General features: G+C 37.4%; 1 protein-coding gene across 1 annotated transcript in view; it reads left to right on the forward strand.

Moving 5' to 3' along the window:
* Positions 1–18,811, forward strand: part of LOC108973587 — a gene marked incomplete in the record, with an annotated part of 146,942 nt that overhangs the window by 1,026 nt on the left and 127,105 nt on the right. Inside the window, 1 exon segment of the mRNA XM_018940956.1 lies at positions 14,471–14,548.

An 18,811-nucleotide genomic window follows, 5' to 3' on the forward strand; every position in this document is an offset into this window, starting at 1 on the left:
AAGTTTCCGTGTTAAGCTTGGTACTATAAGTTTTTGCGGAGATATGTTTAGTGTTGTTGTTTATTTATTATTTTGCCGATTGGAAAGTCGAAAAGATCAAACTAAATAACAAACTTAATATCATTGAAATTTAGCAGAGCTAAGCTTAAAGCGAAAATGATAATGTGTTGTTATCTAATGTTTTGTAATGAAAATTCTAACGCATTTATTTACGTACGTACATATATTGTTTGTTTGTGCGGATGTTTACAATGCTGTGAATGGTTTTTTTAAGAAATCACAAGTTAGAAAATCGTTTATTGTAGAACGTTTATTATTACTCGAAAGAATATTCTTTGGCATTAATTTTTTTAAGATTATTTCTTTCAAATTTTGGCCCATCCGTTGAGTGCAATTTTCGATGACTCGTTCAGCTTTTCGACTGGCGAATGACAAGCGTGATGTTTGCCCGCCTGAAACGAAGCGGGATTGTCCTCAGAGACTTTAGATTTTACACATCTCCACAGGAAAAAGGCTAAAGTTGTGATATCACACGATCTTGGCGAACAATCGACCGGCCCAAAATGCGAAATTATCTGCTCACCGAAGTGTTCTCTCAATAAAGCCATTAATGGTTACGTTCTCACCGGCATCATTTTTGAAGAAATATTGACCGATGATTCCACAAACCGCACCAAACCTTTGTTTTTTTTAAGGGGTATTCTACTCTAGAATTTTGAAAAATTTGATTTTTTTCATATATTTAAAGTTTAGACCCTTCAGAACATATCCTCCAAAGAATTTTTTAAAAATTAAAATTTTAAGAGCTATAGTTACTTTAGTGACGCAGTACCTAGCCCGGTAGGTAGGTAGACTCACTTTTTAACGCGTTTTTCTCGAAACTACTTTTTTCCACACGGTACCGGCATTATCTCAAGTTCTATACTTGTTTTTAATATTAAAAAAAAAAATGCAGGAATTAAAAAAACACGTAAAAAATGATTTTTATTTTTAGGCAGTCGCCATTTTGAAAAAAAAACATTTTTTTCGTATTCCCTGAAATAGGGACTATAACAGCTCTAATTATTTTAATTTTTAATATTTTTTTGTAAAATTTTTTTTTCTGTATTCTTAAGATATCAATAAACACACCATAAAAATGTATAGTAAAAATATTTTTGGTTTTTTTTTTAATAAAATTCAAAATTCCAAAAAAATTCCAAAATTTGATTTTTAGAGTAGAATACCCCCTTAATGAAATGGCGCTCTTGAATCTTTATAGAGGTTGCTCTTACAATAATATAAAAAAATTTGGCTCGAAAAATGAACTTTTCAAGAACCCATAGAGCGAACCGATGTCTAAACTAGAATATTGTTAAAGTTTCATTTCATTTTATGCAATCGTTCTCAAGTTATTTGGTTAGTTTAAACATAGCTTCAAAATACTATTCGACTTCGACTTTCATACGACAACTTAGCGGTGCTCAAAAGCAAAAGAACTATTTAGTTTCTCCGTCGATTTGTGCCCATAAGTTGTGGATACAACATTACACACCTGAGCCCAATTGGCAGTGCATTGAGTTGCTATATTGGAGGTCGTGTATTAACGCTCAAAAACATCTGAAACGACCGACCAGTCAGGATTAGCCACCAATTTTTGAGATTCACATCATTTTCATCGAATATCTTGAACATGATGGAACAATCAATAAACAGTATAACTGTGCGTTATACCATTGATTGGTCGACGAGATCATAGTTAGATCATATTATTAGGTGAATGACTTTTAGTCCATGTAATATACAATATATATAATTTTATCGTTTTTGATAACGAAGAAAAAACATATATTTAATATACGGTGCCTCTGTCTCATATTTTTAAATATTCCAGCACTTAAGCTACTTAAAGCTTATCTCAAAAACAAACAAAAGCAGGGCAACTATAAATATGCAAAAATGCCAGGAGAAAGCGAAAGGTCATAAGAAAAATATGTGCACTTACGAATAAAGCAGGACAACACGCCTCTCAATTTTGTTGAGCATAAGCAGCCAACATAGTCGAGGCAGCTCAATAAAAGAAAGGAGAGCAACGTCTTCGTTTGTTTTGACTGGTTCGCTATTATTGTTATCGTTTTTATTATGTTTTCCATTTATTGTCATGCTTGGCGATTTCTTTGCTTCTATTTTTTGTGCCTTTATGTGTATTCCTAAGGATGCTTAGCATTTTTATTTTTCACTGAACTTCTCACACAACCTGTGCGCAGTAGTCTGCTCTCCTGCTTTCACGTACTGCTGTTCTCAGCATCCGGTAAGACTTTCACTGTTGCTGAACTTGATTATTGTCGCAACCAAGGAAACCAGCGGTACAAACGGCGAGAGTGGTACTTAAGCGAACAATGAGCTCGGAAGTGGCACTCACGCATACACAGGATATACTCAACGGCCCTTCTCACTTTTCTAGAGGCATAAAAAGAAAAGCACAGGATTGCTACCATAACCGCATGTGTGTAGGAAGGAAGCAACGGAATAGCAATGAATTTATGCCTTGAGCATGTCTTGGCACGTTGCTTTTACCCCCCAACTGCTGCCGCGTAGTCTATTTTTAGGCGCTTATGATAGCTGCGAAGCTACGCTGAACCATTATACCAAGTTCAAACACTTAGTTACAAATAATAAGCATATGCAAGCAAATATTACCCAAAATAAAGGAAATGGGGCAAACAATTGCTTCCGCCTGCTGTTCAACATTGGTGCACGCGTATGAAGAGACAATATCCAAAGCAGTCTCAACAACAGAAAATTTCGTTACTCGTGCGAGTCGACATGCGACCGAAAGAAAGCAGTGTGGCTTAATTTACAAACAAATAATAATATATAAGATTATACTAAGAAAGGCAATGACAACAATAACCGTGAAAGCCAAAAACGAAAAATATACAAATAATAAAAAATAAAATAAACTGAGCGGCGTTGCGTTAAAATTGCAAACACCCGAGTTGATAGCATTTTAGTTGCCTCAGTTGCCGCCCGCAGTCGATAAGCAAATAAAAGAAAGCCTACTTTCGGGCTATTTTACCATGTTAGATAAGCCTGATGTCACAAGGGGGAACACAGCATAACGATGGACGTTAGAATCCTCCATCCTCTGCTTCTTAGTGTAGGCTCCTCTTTATGGCATGATAATGAAAGGCTCACAAACTGTAGAAGGCGCATAAAAGAGGCGCTTACATGTTCCAAAAAAATATTGTGTACCCAAAGCGCAATAAATAAAAGTAAAATAAAAATATCTAAGATAAGCCACGCAGAATTGACTAAGGCGCAGCACACTGAAATAGCTAAACCAAGAATAAATAAAAGTTTTATTACTTTTATTGCTCTGCAAGGATGCTCCAAACTGTCGGTCGATATGGAGAATATTATGGATTAACATAACAGATGAAAGTAATTGTGGCATGTGATAAGACGTTGGCGAGACATGGATTCATGTGTGCTTAACGTCACAGTCAACTAATGAAATCTGACAGCTTTTCTCAATGGGGAAAAAATAAGCTTTGCTTCAATTGTGCCTTAAACCAAGTGTGCGTCCTTTCTTCTTCTCCTTTAATGGCATACACTCTGCTTATGCGGTTACTCCTTTCCGCGACAATTGGAGATGCCAAGTCCTTTTTCTCCTGGTATTTTCAACGGAGAGCTTCTCCTGGCGTACTGTGTCGAATACTCGCAGAGCTGGAGTGTTTCAGCGTTGGATTTCAAAGCTGTCGTTTTGGTTGGTGTTAATGATGGCTCCAAGGCAGACGAAATTATCTACAATTTCAAAGTTATGACGAATGCGATGACTGTTTATCTGATGAAGAAGGTATTTTGTCTTGCTCTCGTTCACTACCAGATCCTTTTGGCTTCGCTTATTTGTTCCACCTGGAGAACAGTTCTTCGCCACCGTATTTGAATACCTCGGCCGGCAATCCATCTGCCCCCGCCGCTTTGTTGCTGTTCAGACGATAATTGCTATTCGAAAATCTTCATGGTCGTTCAATGGAACGTCTCCCCCATAGTCATCGATTGGGGAATGGGTTTCAGCATCTCATAGTGTTATGGTTTTATTGCCATTCAGAAGGTGGAGAAATGTTCCCTTCATAATTTCAGTATGCACTTGGCAACAGCCACTCAATGGAGATTATTCTAAAAACTTTACCCAGCAAACCAGCTAGTTTCAGTCTGAGTAGAATACTCCAGTTTTTATTACAAGGAGAATTATAGAACTCAACCTAATGAACTCAATCCATTACAATATACCTTCTGATCTATATATACTGTCTGATCGCTTGCAAAAGACTAACGGTTCACCTGGTAACTATAAACTAATTTGATAATCCATTTAACGAAGAGTGTTAGACTAAATCATAGTAGTTATACGAGTTCGTTTGAAAAAAAATGGACAATACGCTTGATTGGACAGGGAATGTTTTTTTCGGTTTATCAATTGAGTAGATTTTTAGTACCTTAAAGTGTAGTTTAAGCTGAGTAATGTTATAGATTTTTTGAAAAATCCTGACTGGTCTAATATATCCAAACTGAGTGGCTGAAATCGGCACACGAAGAAAAGCACTTTGGCGGACTTAGGTTGAGTTGGTTTAGTCCAGTCCACACCGTTTAGTGTACACCAAAGACGCTTTAGAAGAATATCCGAATGAAAGCATACACCGTTGCGCTCAACATCTGAATTATGCCCTATTTGCGGAAGGATCCATTAAATTTTGTAAGTGGAATCAAATTTCTGGTGCCGAGAAGTGCAGAATGTTGGAAAGGGCCTTCGGAGATAAGTGTTTGTTGCGCTACAAATTGATGACCAAGACGTCAATAAAAATAAAGGAATTGATGCTTGAGAATCGACGGTTAACAGTCAGATTGGCATTGTCTTCGTTAGAATTTCGGAAGGATCAGTGAAAACTATTTTGAAAGATCATTTGTTCAGAAGAAAAGTGAAAACACGATTGGTTCCATAATTACTGAATTTTTTCGGAAACCAGCATCCCGTTATTATTTGTGAAACAACGCTTTCCAACTACCAGAATAACATGAAACGAAGTAGTACTAGCGATGAGTCTTGGATCTATGCTTCCGATCCGGAAACAGATAATAAATATCTAGGTGTGGTGTGCGAATTCCCTTCGATAAGCCAAACTGCCAACAAGGAATACTATTTGAGTGTTATGCGTCGTTTGCGTGAAGCTATTCGTAAAAAGACGTAAGAACTCTTGGTTTTTTTACCACGAGAATACACCGTAGCAAACTGCATTGAGTTTACGTGAGTTCGTATTCGCCTTGTTGAACACCACCTGACTTCTGACTATTCAGAAAACTCAGAAACGACCGCTTCGGGAAAACCGTTTTGAGTCAATTGAAGACGTGTGATTAAAAGTGAATCGTTAAGCCTGAAGGTTATGCCGGAAATTTACTTTAAGAACTATTTCGAGGTTTCGAAAAAACGTAGGCACAAGTGTATTGCGACCAAGCCTGATTACTTTGAGGGGTACGACATAGATTTTGAATAACAAATTAAGAACTTCGAAATTATGAACAAAGTCTTACTATTTTTTGCTTATAGTAGTATAATGGCACGCACTTATCTTTATTATTAAGCTAAATTCTTGGTCATAACAATAAATTATATGCGATTTATTTCTTCTTGAATGTCCACATGTCTAAAAGACATCCTCATACAGGCATAACCATATTGTATTTATTCAAAGGCAGTGAAATTCGAATAGCACTTCGCTGATATTTTTCTGGTGCGACAAGTGTATACAATATCAAGAATAGCAAGTGTGAACAAAGCTCAGCAAATAGTTATTTAATGAAGCGGAAAAAAGTGCGAATGTATGTACATATGTATGTGTGTACTTAAGCATATACGATTTTGCATCGCTTGAAGGTTTCGTTTATTTACGCTTTAGTATTTTCTTTTAACTGAATGAATGCCTTGAAAATTGTTGAATGTTATGGTGATGCTTGCAAAAAAACGTAAATCAATGCTGTTAATAACTGTAAAGGGCGCGACTTAAAACTGAACTGTACGTATGTATAAGTGTAATTAAATAAAAGCAAAGTCATATTAACCAAACAAACGCGACAAAAATACTTAAGTCAAGGCATACGCCTTTATTCAGCGACACATACTATACATACGTACAACAACATTACTAAACAGTTATTTGCACAGGTGCCTAAGAGCGTGCAGAAAAAACGCTAATTTATAATTTTTAAATGCGTATTTAAGAAGAGCAAATAAGCTGCGAATGAAAATGTGTAGTTGTAGGTGTCCGCACTGCTGTTGTAGCATTGGCAGCACGTGCCACAAATCGCCACAAAAATGCCTTTCGCGCGGCCGGTGTGTCACCCACACACGGCGTTGCCATGCGAATGCAGCTTGGTGGCTTTAAGTATTTAGTGCACTTGAGTGTGTTTAAATTGCAAAAAGCTAAGTCACCGCCCATTCATGGTTTGTGTGTTGACGTTTTTGAGGTGTTCCATTGCGCCTGCAATTGAAAGTGCAGTGAAAACGAGGACTCCATCGACATGTGTGTCACTTGTGGTGTGCGACGAATGGTGCTCGACAAATGCATGTAGGTGCGTAGTCGCTTGACCCTAAATGCTAATTGCATGTTCAGCTGCATCCATAAATTACCATAGGTGTGCAACATTTGCACTTCACACTGTGGCCACTACATCGGTATGGATTTACACGTTTTCCTACTTGACGTAAAAACGAATCATAATTGCACGATTGCCATGTCGGAAGCGGAAACTAAGGCATATGCAAAAAGTGAACTCACACACAGGCGTCCTTATCTTCTAACTGCACTGCACTACATACTCCCACCGTATCATAGAGGAGGAAGTGAGAGAGAGAGCGGCACAGAGGCACTTGTTGAAAATGCAAATGAATGACTTAAACTGGGTGAAAATGTTGGAGCTGAGCTGAGTGTAAGTCCTTAGTTTCGGCGTTCTCCTCTTCCTTCGACGAAAATTTCTTTCGAGTGAGCATTCCTTTTAGATCTCAAAAGAGGACAGGAAATTTTCGCTGGGGATCATATCTGGAAAAACGTGGGAGCAGTTCGAGACCCACTGCATGGATTTTCGCCACTGAAGTGTGACATTGGCTTGGTGAAACATCATTTTCTTTTTCTTTAAATGCGGCCGTTTTTCGACGATTTCATCCTTAGAACGATCCAATAACTCTATGTAATATTCGTTGCTGATGATCCCTCCTATTTTATCTTTCAATTTTTATACTTGGCATAATAATTCTTGATGATTGATTTTCCTGAGTATCTGGAAATATCTTATCAAGCCAAAATTTTTCTTACTGTCAAAAAATACTACTTTATTCCTTTTATCCCTTTTATCCATCATTCACAATAACAAAGGCTGCTTCACTCAAAATGATATAATTCACAAGCTAATGATCTGTCAGCTGCCAAATTTATACACGCGACTTTTGAAGGTTAGGGCCAACTAAGAATCTTATGGACTTTATTCTGGTAGTGTCAGGCTCTAGACTTTTCAATCGACTGTTGTAACAGTAGTGTATAGGGAAAATTATACTTTGAATAAAACCTAACCAAACTTTGTGTAACTGTAACCGATTTTTTTGTTAATTGGTTTTTTTGTATTGGCGATCATAATACTGTGTAATGGAAAAGTAGCTTATACTCCTATGACAAATTTAATCAGGTGATTAGATTTTCAAAAAAAGTGGGTTTTCTTCACCACTCAGTTTAATTGAAGTTAAAGCAAGCTAAATTGAAGTTAAAGCAATTCAGCTTCAGATCAACCATATTCATTTGTGGTATTGTGGATTATTAAAATGGACATTAGTTTCGATTTAGTATATCAAGATGACAAAGATTTTGGGACGAATAAGAAAAAGCCTTCGTGATCACTCAACTCCATTTCCATTTCAAACTACCAAGTGAACCAAAGTCTTGTTGATAATTAAATGATAATATCGAAACCGAATTTCAAAACTTCAAACAAAATGCAGTTGAGTTGAAAACCGAAATAGGAGTTCTTTACTTTTAGAGAAGTCACATGATGGTAGAGCCGTGATTACCGGGAAGTTTGCTAACACTTATACCGAATCTTTTTTGGCCCAGTGAGATAAATCGGGTTGAATCGACATGCAAACAGGTAGTTAGTATAGCGTGCGGATTTTGTATAAGGCTTAAGTATACTAGGCATAGTTAGGATATAGTTTAGATGAGAAGAATTGCGTTTTTTTCCCGATAACACTCTGCTATAATATTAAAATGTATTTCTTTCATAAGACTTTCTCAGTCAGTATTTAATAATCTCTGCTCTGGTTCGCCTTTCAAACAAATGTCTACAAGACACAAAAACTTTGAATCAATTCTTTAACTTTTTTTTAAGACAATACGTTAAAAACTCCTACCTACAACATCAAAAATATTGTGAAAAATACTGTGCTGTATATAAAAAACTTTTCCAAGAAACTTCAACTAATTATACCTTGAACTGAATATATGAAGTTCGCCACGAAGTTTGTAACACCAAGAAGGAAATGTCGTAGACCCTATAAAATATGAATTATCAGCGGGACGAGCTGGGTCGATTTAGACAAGTTATGTGTGTGTCTATATATACGCGAACTAGTTCCTCAGTTTTTGAGATATTGCTCTGAAACTCTACGTACGTCCTTTTCTCTCTAAGAAGCATCACATTTGACGGAACTGCCGATATCGGTCCACTTTAGCATATAGCTCCCAAACAACTGGAAAGAAATGCTTGTGTACATTTTTTTATTTGATGAAACTGGCAAGAATTATTGTCTAAAAGAAGACTACAATACTGAAAAAGTTTTCTAGATCGTATCACTACAGCGCATAGCCATATACCATATAAACTGAACGATCAAAGTAGAGGAATATTTAGAGTTTATGAAGAAAACTTGTTCATTTTCTTTAATGAAAACTTCTTCATTCCTATTTTAGCCTCGATACAACCGAAGTTAACGTTTCTATTTTATTTTTGTTTTTGATAATTTTTTCTATTTGATTATATACATATGTCAATCATAAATTTATCTCCGTGCAATAGGAAGCATAATGCCTGGACACACACGCCTACAGGGCTTTACATAACCAGAAGATCCAGCTCAACTTCACCGCGTCACTGAACGCTTAGCACATCCAGCCAATGTCCTACATGCGTGGTAGCGAGCAGGTCGGGGAGACAACAAGACAACAAAAACGCGCACGCTTTGCCTGTGACACACTAGAAGTCCGTGTATATGTATATGTGAGCAATTGAGTTCATATTCACAAATGTTTGTGGGTGTGCAGAATTGGAGTGTGTAAATTTTATTATCATTCGAAATTGTGCTTCCTGAAGCTACAAGCTGTCAACTGCAAGCCTACCGACTTTATGCTTGTTGTTGGAATGCGGAGGTGTGTGACGCACCATAATAACACCAAGCATGCCACTGCATAAGGCATAAACGTGCGCTTTACTACCTATGGCCAACTGTGTACATATGTCAACTGTATACATATATATGTACATTATAGGACGCGTAAACATGTTTGCTTATGTAAATCGAGCTGAGCATGCAAAATGTATTATGTGGACACGTTGTAAGCGCTGAAGTTGACCCAATTCACCGGAATAATTTGCATTCCACCCAATGTGCAACAGCCGAAATATATAGAAATTCCATCGCTTTCGGCAAACGAAGCATTAGGTTGGCCGCACCCGGGGCGCGGCGGCTTTGTGCAGCCCTAACGCATTATCTAGCTGCCTTATCATTTGTTTGTTGCATTTATTTCGTACCACACTTTGGGTGGAATTAGGGCAAATTTTATTTTCATTTTCATTGACACTTCCAGCTTAGCGGTTATTTAAGTGAAGTTTCACTGTAAATGTTTTAATTTTCAATTTCTAACTTTCCGCTTTGGGTGCTTCCCTGCTGTCTTCAGTGCAGGGCTGCTGTGCTGGCACCATTTGAGCGCATTCATTAAGTCTGTCAGTTAAATTGCATTTTCCTTTTTACGTTACGTTTTTCATTACGCCAAAACGTTGCCACAATATTTCCCGTTTCTACGTTTTCCGGCATATTGTTGCTCGATTGTGGTTGCGCCTCGCCTATCACCCGGTCCTCAAATGCTTGCTAGTTGCTCGGTTAGTGTCTTAAATAAAAGCGAAATTCCCGCGAGTTTCATCCTTTTTCAGCCGCCTAAGCCAGTTAGTGCGCTGGGCCGCAATGCAACAAACGCTTTTGGTGACTTTTCTTGAATGCAAAGCGTTGGCAGGGGGTTAGGGCCTACAATGTGTATGATTATTATATTCATATACATATACATATATAATATTTAGTCTAGTTGGACTGCTTGCCGCGCATTTCCTCTGGCAACTAATTAAGTGAAAAAGTTTGCATTTTACACAATCCCCATTCCCCACGACCGTTTCCTGGAAACTGTCAGCTTTTATAAAAATATTTACGCGCTGCGTCGCTAGAAAGTGAAAGGGCTTAAACTGCATCTACTGTAAAATTTTTTCTAACCGTAATCGCGCTTCATAAATCTGAATTACTTTCATGCGCACACATACATATGCCCACTCATTGACGGCGCGCTGAAACAGTTCACATTTGGCGTAGCGTCAGCCACCGCAATGGATGCTGCGGCAGGAAGCACTAAAGCGTTTTGCCAGTTATGCAAGTCGTGCGAATTAACGCACACATATGCAGGTGCATATTTTACATTTTGGATATACATAGATATCGACATTATAAATTACATAGTTATATACTTTTGCGTGAGTGTGTTTGTGAACCGCAACGGGATTAGTGATTAGCGGAACTTATGGTTGGGCTTAGTTTTTGCGAAACAACGTTTAGACATACGTTTATACTTCTGAACCCTGCGTGGAAATAAGTTAGCTTGGAAATATTGACTAATGCGTTAAGGACCAGATTAAAGATATATAGATCTACTTATGGATACAGATATGTAAATTGGGTCTTGGTCTGCGAACTAAGATTTATTGAGTTGTGCAATTTGTACTTGCTTTGGATTTCTGAAATTGACCTCTAACAATGCGATAAAAAGTTTGCACTGGGTCCTCTAAAAACGCTTAAGATTTCTACGATCCTTCCAGTATAGTTAGCAATTGCAGAAAGGCTTTAAGCTCACTGGCGAATCAACTCCACGTGTCCTTAATTTGCGTTCCCGCCAACAGGAACATTTTTGGTAATGAAAAGGGAGATGAGTTGGCCAAACTAGGAGTTTATTTAGATGAATTCGAAGCGGAGTTGATACCATGTTCACTGAGAACGAACACAAGAGAGCTTTATACTCACTATAAACAAATAGCGCAGTGCAGATGGAGATCAATAATCAACTTGAAGACAACGAAGCAAATATGGCCCAAATATGATAAGACTAGAACCAAAAAACTCTACATAGGTTCAGGAATGGTATTTTCTTGCTTGCCGCAACTATAATAGGGCACAGACCGTTTGTAAAACACGTGCAGTTGCAGGCTAGAAGGGAATAAGGCAACAGCCTTCCACCTTCTCCGTGACTCTTCAGTTCTAGGACAAACCAGACACAGAATATTTTGTGAACATATCAGTCACCAAATATTTAATGGCTGTCCATAAACAGCATATCAGACAAAAATAGTTTCATAGAAAACACAAAGTTGTTTGCTGGCTAAGATGAAAAGAAATATCAAGTTTAAAGAAATCTGACGATAATGCATCAAGCGCTATTTGACGCCCAAGTGGTAACACTCCAACCCACCTACCTATCTTTTCTTTCCTCAATAACGCTAGTTTTCGATCATTTTTTGCTGCAAAAGAGGGCATATGGCAGCAATAACGCGACGAATATTCTCTTGCGGGGTGTCAAACCCCGCAAAAAACAGCCCAGTGGCGTTAAATCACACGATCGTAGAGGTAAGAGAGAAGCTCTCAACGCGAGATAATGTGCTCAGCAAAAGTTTCGTACAATAAATTTAGTGTTGTATTGGCTGTAAGGTATATAGAGTCCACATCAACAATTCAGGCACGAAAAAGACATTACTCATAGGTCGTAGCTCAAAGCTTCAATAAAGAGGATAGATAAGCACTGCTTAAATTGTCGGGCGTTATAATTGATGAACTCAACCGGGTCTTGTCCGATACTCTGCTCCACAGCAGCAATAGTGCTTCGATGCTCACTCCACAACGTCTCTGAGGTTGCGTATTATCCAATAGAGTATGCGTAGGGCCGAACCGATTCATGGTTGCCCGAGTTACCTACTCTTGGAATTGAAAGTGAAAAGTTGGAAAATTGCTGGAATCGATGTAAAATTGTTTTTCCTTAATTTCGATGTTAATGGCAAGTTAAAGAAATCGCCAATTATTTGCTTAAGTGTTGTCTATGGTATGTATCATATTGCACCATATAATGAGCTGAAAGACTTGAAGTGCCACTAATTTTATTCACTATTCATTTAAAGCCTCTCTAAGCGTCCACAACTTGACATATTTCGCTGTTGAATTGGAATGGCAGGGCTTATTCAGATGGCGGTTACGTAAATTATGGATTCCACTTTATGCACCTACATACATACATACATACATCTCTAGATGTGCAAAGCTATATTGTCACAGCATTCTTGTGACATGTCAATTACGCATAAAAAGGAAAAGCTGAAGTTCAAATGTGTTCCAATGTGATTTATGAGTTTGAGACTGGTACTTTGTTTTTTCTCGTGCATTATTTTCTTGCTGAGTGTCGACTTCCGAATTAACGTATCACACGTGCGTAACGCGAGCGGCAAATAGAGAAGCTGGTTGATGTTCTCGGCTTTGTTAGCTGTCAAATTTATAAGTATTGCTGAATTATTTTCGTCGCCAAAAAGCCAAAAACTTCTTTTTTTGGGTATTTTATCCTGATGAGAGTATTCAGCAGCAGCCGCCCTACTTGTCGGCACCTCATTATTATCTCTCTCTTGGTGATAGCTTCATTTGTATGCGCAATGGCATGCTTTGGGGGACAGGCTTGCAACTTGAAGAAAGTCTAGAAACTATGCACAATGTATAGAATTACATACATTTCATATATATTTATGTATGTATGTAAGTAGGTAGGAGCAACACGTTTACCTCTCCCAATATATGTATATGAGTTACTTGACATTTGCACGAAGATTTGATTAATGAAGCGTGACTTCACTGCTGTAGCGGCTGACAACTACATAGATAAAATAAGAAAGGAAAAATATATTTTAATACTATATGTATGTATATACATTTATGTTTAGTCAAAAAGTCAGCTTTTTCTTAATTTTGTGTGCGCGTACTCAACCAAAAATGCTAGATCACGTTGGCCTAAGCTTTTTAAGATTCACAACAACTGTCTCAATTGTTACATAAGCGCTGAACGCATCAGCCCATATACCCATGAAGTGCCTCTTGGACATACATACATACACATTGACCTTTCGTACAAAGAAAGTTATTTGAAACATCTTTTCTCTGGAGTTGCCGCTGTCAATTTTTCTTCTCCATTTTTCTTTTTCGCCTGACTTTTCCCATTTCGGTTGAGGTGCGGTCAAGTATTAGGAATTTCTAGCAATTGTTGTCTGGTGTTTAGCACTGTATATGTAATTTTTCATCTCTGCATAACTCGCCTTGTTTGCTGGTCTGTCTGTTTTGACTGTGTTTCGCTTTTATTGTATTTTTGACGATTTGTATAATTTTTCAATTGAATAAAGAAAATAAATTTGTATAAATTAGTGATTGTGTTCGAAAAGATTAACTATATACATATGTACATACATATGGAGGCTCAATATTATATACATACAAACATATGTATGTGAGTAACAAAACCCAATCAATATTGTTGTGGGAAAAAATTGAACTTTTTGACTTTATGAATATTGCTTTTAATCGCTAAACTACCGTTCGTTTTCCGTTGGAACCGCTAGCAGAAGAGTATCGTCGTAGTTTATTTCAACTGTTATTGAGTTGCGAATGACGTTTTATTGAAACAAAGTTTTTTATTTTGATATTATAGACAAAGTGCTATAATTATATTGACAAAGTGTTAATTTCATTTTTGAAAATTTACGATTTTAATTTACTGGTATTGAAGAATTGTGAAGACTTCACAGCAATTGTGAGCAAACTTATTGAAGCAAATGCTGATGATGATGATGAAGAGGAATAATAATTATTCTTTTTATACCAATCTACGTACATGTGTATGTATTATGTGAACTAGTCCCTCAATTTTTGAGATATCGATCTGAAATCTATAGTACATAGCTGCCGTACAAAGTGAAGAAAAATCAAGTTTTTGTACGGCAAAATTCGATTAAAAACTCAAAAATTGTAATTGCGTTTTATTATTGTAACCCTCAAACTGGTTATATATTTAATAAAAATATATTATATTTTACATACTTTATATTCCAGATTAAATTTCCATAACTGCACGTACGAAATCAGCAAAATACAACCGATCAACGCTCGTTTTACTTTTGCTTCAACTTGGTAAGTTAAAACTTCAAAATGATTTCTATATTCAAAATTGCATTTTATTTCGTCGCATAGCATTAAATTAAGTGGAGAAGGAGCTAAATGGATTTTTTTTTGCCTGATATTTTATTATAATTTTAAATAACAACCTACTGGTACGTTTCTCGGTAAGCTCACGTCATGCTATCTTTTTAAAGAGTGATCCATTTCGCTATTCCCTACTTTTTTTTAAAGAAAAATATTCGATATCATTCGAAAACCATCCTTTTATTTTTCGAAGATTATCTCTTTCAAATGTTTTCCGTGCCTATGTCTCAGATGGTCCATCTGTTGAGTCCGATTTTCGATGTTTCGTTCGAGCATTTCGACTGGTAACTGGCAAATAACACGCGTGATGTTTTGCTACAAGTCTTGAATCGAATCGGAATTGTGCGCATGGACTTAAGACTTTAGATTTTCCCAAAGGAAAAAGTCTAACTGTGTAACATCACACGATCTTGGTGGCCAATCGATCGGTCTAAAACGGGATATTATCTATTCACCGTAGTGTACTCTCAATAAATCCATTGACTAATGCGATGTGTGGTAAATGGCGACGTTTTGTTGAAACGAAAAGTCGTCGAGATCAGGAGCATCAATTTCAGGCATCAAATTATCATGGCGCGATAACGGTCGCTATTGACGGTTACGTTCTAATCGGCGTTATTTTTAAAGAAATATGGGCTGATGATTTCACCCGCTCACAAACCACACCAAACCGTTTTTTCTGGACGAAATGGCATCTCTTCCATCTCTTCAGGTTGCTCTTCGTTCCAAATGCGGAAATTTCGCTTGGTTACATACCCATTGAACCGGAATAGACTAAATCGCCGAACAAAATTTGGCTCCAAAAAGTCGGTCATCTTGGAACTTTTCAAGAACCCTTGGGTAGGTCGAACGGCTTCAGATCTTGCACAAGCTGTATTTTATACGCTTTCAATTTAAGATCTCGACGTAAAATGCGCCTAGTCGTCCCATACATCAGTCAGAGTTGCTGCGAACTGCGCCGAATCGACTATATTTTGTTCAGACGTAAGTCTTTCTGTGATAAAATGCCAAACAATACTAAACAAATATAACATGACAGCTTGACACGACTTACGTCTGATCTGTCACAAAACGTTATTGAAAAAAGGTATCTCTACTTGGATCACCCAATATACCAACACACATGTGCTCGTAGTTTAGGGTGATTTTTTTGAGGTTAGGATTTTCATGCATTAGTATTTGACAGATCACGTGGGATATCAGACATGGTGTCAAAGAGAAAGATGCTCAGTATGCTTTGACATTTCATCATGAATAGACTTACTAACGAGCAACGCTTGCAAATCATTGAATTTTATTACCAAAATCAGTGTTCGGTTCGGGTTCGGTTTTTATCGACAAATTTTGTTCAGCGATGAGGCTCATTTCTGGTTGAATGGCTACGTAAATAAGCAAAATTGCCGCATTTGGGGTGAAGAGCAACCAGAAGCCGTTCAAGAACTGCCCATGCATCCCGAAAAATGCACTGTTTGGTGTGGTTTATACGCTGGTGGAATCATTGGACCTGTCTCTTATACACATCTAGATGTGTATAAGAGACAGGAACTTGGTTGACATGTGGTTTCAACAAGATGGCGCTACATGCCACACAGCTCGCGATTCTATGGCCATTTTGAGGGAAAACTTCGGAGAACAATTCATCTCAAGAAATGGACCCGTAAGTTGGCCACCAAGATCATGCGATTTAACGCCTTTAGACTATTTTTTGTGGGGCTACGTCAAGTCTAAAGTCTACAGAAATAAGCCAGCAACTATTCCAGCTTTGGAAGACAACATTTCCGAAGAAATTCGGGCTATTCCGGCCGAAATGCTCGAAAAAGTTGCCCAAAATTGGACTTTCCGAATGGACCACCTAAGACGCAGCCGCGGTCAACATTTAAATGAAATTATCTTCAAAAAGTAAATGTCATGAACCAATCTAACGTTTCAAATAAAGAACCGATGAGATTTTGCAAATTTTATGCGTTTTTTTTTTTAAAAAAGTTATCAAGCTCTTAAAAAATCACCCGATATTTCTTTATCCGTTTTGCTCATTAGAAAAAAATATTGTGGAACTTCAACAGGAAACATAAAATGCCAATGCCAAATGAACTAAAGAAAAATATTTACTTGGGAAAATGAACTCGCGAGAGACGAAAGCTTCAAAGCAAATATACATATATATATGTACATGGTGCATACTTCTATTTATTTGTATATGTGACCTGGTCTACGAAAAGGGAGCTAACGTGCGAAAACTAGTTTTCTGGGAAACAGCTGTTAAAAATCTCATCTTCCATCCGAATCAATTAAAAAGTGAAATTTGATTTTTTGGATTTTTGGACACCTAAGCCCCCTTTCCGTAGACCAGGTCACATATATTGAACATATAATAATAAAAATACAAATTGTCAAACTTTTATAATTAAACAAAGAAGATATCTTCCGTTCATGATGCCAGAAACTAATAAATTCTTCTGTCAAATGTACTCCAAAAAAGTAACGGGACGAAGCTGTCGTAAGATCACTTTCTATTATTCTTGATTTATTTTGTGAACTTGTCTACGAACTGTAAGAAAGTCGCTAAGTAAATAAGTAGTAATATAAGGAATATTTACAAAGGACGAAGTAAAGGTTCGATAGCGATCGAGAGAATGCGCTTGAGTGGGGCAATTAGATAATGAAACAAGAAAGAACGTTCGGATGCACCGAAGTGGTTGTACGCTTCATAGATGCATTTATATAGCATAAAAGAGTATAAAAAGATCTTTATTTTGATTTTGATCGGTCAGTTGGCAGCTCTAAGCAATAGTGATCCGATCTCAACAACTTGTTCTGAGATCGTTGCCATGCTTTGGCATGCCTAACTTTTCCAGAGTTAGGCATAAGGCGACTTTTTAAGGCGGACCACTACGGTATATTTCAAGCTGAGGCAATTTTAGAGTCAACATCTACCTAGGCAGCCAAGCAGCAATCAAGGCAGTAACTTTGTATCACATGTCGGCCAGAGGTGTCTTTCGGAAGCTGGGCAGCTGTATAAAATGTTGCCAGAAAAAAGCAATTTCATTTCTACTGGGTGCTAGGCCACAAAGGCATCGATGGCATTAAAAAATAGTGGACGAGATTTCGAAGAATGGTATACAGCTAACATCCGAAAACGTGAAACCCAAGAAACGGGAAACCCATGCATTGTCAATACGACGATCTCGACAGAAACATGGTGGAGAAAATCAAGACCCGATGGAACGATCTACCAGGGTGCAAACCTGCAAAAATCATGTGCAAAATGGTAGATCGGAAGTACATAAAATTTATATTGGCATTCGATAGAGAAGACTGTGGGAACATAATGGGAATACGACACACGCACTGCAGGAAATGTCTAGACTTGTCCCGAATTGGCAAGACTTCGCTGTAGGCATCCGAAGTCCCTACAATATGATACACTCTAGGAGGTATCGGCAATGAAGAGGCAGAGTCTGTTCAAATTCGTGTCACGCGGAGCCTAAGCGAGCCTTGGACTTAGCAAGTGAACTCCATCTGGTATTGCAAAGGCCCAAACTGGTCTATGCATGGCTTGTTGGTCTACCAGATTAACCTAACCCAACCTTTGCTTTGGCAAATAATCCATGTAAAATCTCTTGAATATATCTTGTGATGTTGTCCGATCTAAAAAATTTCTGCTGTCATTTTACTTTGCCAAATCCTGTGAAGGTATCTTCCTAAATAAAAAAGTTTTACATACAAGCTCTTGATTTTGAACGTTCAATTTGCATAACAGCTATATAGTACGTTAAAAAGATCCGATATTGACTTTTACGACAAATAAGCAGCTTCATTTGATGGAAAGATGATTGCAAATTTCAGATGGTTATCTTCAAATTTGAGGGTTTAGTTCGCGTTATCTGTTCTGATCTAAAACAACCATTTCTCTAAAAAAACGCCTTATTGCTTCGGTTCTATTATGTTATATAGGTCTTTCCGTTAAAAACTAGTTCTTTTCTTGATCTAAACTATGTTTCTTTGAATGGGTTCTCAATATATCCAAAAGTACAAATTTAAATGTTTGTAAGCTGTAGTTTAAAGTATTAGACCTAGTTCACTTTATTTACATACACTTCTCTCCTCATTCGTGTGATAATCTTAAGGTAATTTTATTCAAGAACATCCCCTCTAAAACGAGAAGCTTCCGTTTTCCCAACAGGGCACTTT

Source organism: Bactrocera latifrons, unplaced genomic scaffold, assembly GCF_001853355.1.
Source record: "Bactrocera latifrons isolate USDA-ARS-PBARC rearing strain unplaced genomic scaffold, ASM185335v1 scaffold_49, whole genome shotgun sequence".
Lineage (NCBI taxonomy): Eukaryota > Metazoa > Arthropoda > Insecta > Diptera > Tephritidae > Bactrocera > Bactrocera latifrons.